Source organism: Numida meleagris, chromosome 2 (assembly GCF_002078875.1).
Source record: "Numida meleagris isolate 19003 breed g44 Domestic line chromosome 2, NumMel1.0, whole genome shotgun sequence".
Taxonomy (NCBI): Eukaryota; Metazoa; Chordata; class Aves; order Galliformes; family Numididae; genus Numida; species Numida meleagris.
Window position 1 is genome coordinate 84,444,666 of NC_034410.1, and position 910 is coordinate 84,445,575.

The window sequence follows — 910 nt, forward strand, 5'->3', positions numbered from 1 at the left end:
CTAAGTTGGTAATTGATTTTGCACCTTCTTATTTCAGTTTGGTTTAAATGGAAAAGGCTCTGGTTGGTTCACCCGAGATGTGGTTCTGTTTAGCTGAAAAAAAGGGGCAATGTAATTTGCAGTCCTAGAATTAAACAGGCATCAGAAACAAGTCAGACAACTGTAAGAAGGCTTTTTTTTTTTTTTTAAACAAAATAGTAGAGTCCTGACCACTTGAATCCAAGATTTATAAAATAATTGTGAGGGCTGTTCCTGGTAACATTTTAAAACTTCAGAACGGCAGGGTTGTTCTAAAGAATTATGTGTAAATTTTTATTTAAAAGCAGTAATGAGAATAGACCTGTAAAGATGACACTGTGTCTGCCAAAATAATGGAATAACTGATATGAAAAATAAAAGATGAGGATATAATTAATTTCAGTTGACATTTTTTTTTTTTTACATAAAATAGTTTTTGCTGGCCTCATTTCCTTTCTTAAGAGATGACAGGCTGATTAAAGGTACCTTTATTAGCTTGATCAGACTGAATGTACAATTTTCCACATATTACCATGCAAATTTCTCAGTATCATAAGATTATATGATATGTGATATACTAATGATAAATATCCAACAAAGTAATTACTAGAGAATCATAATCCAGTATGTTTCCATCGAGGACTCACACAGACCAGTTCTTGCTCCACTGCAGCCATAAATCATTGACAAAAGCACATAAGAAAATATAAAATAATTGTTGATAAGGGTTGCAGGTGCCATAAAAACAGATGGAATGGTAAAAACATCCTGACAACAAATCGTTTGTATGGGATTCTCTGTATCATTTAGTTCACCGGGAAAAAAAAAAGATGCATTTTAATATAACTAAGTGCAAGACCAAGCACCTAGAGGTAGAAAGGATTTAACATTA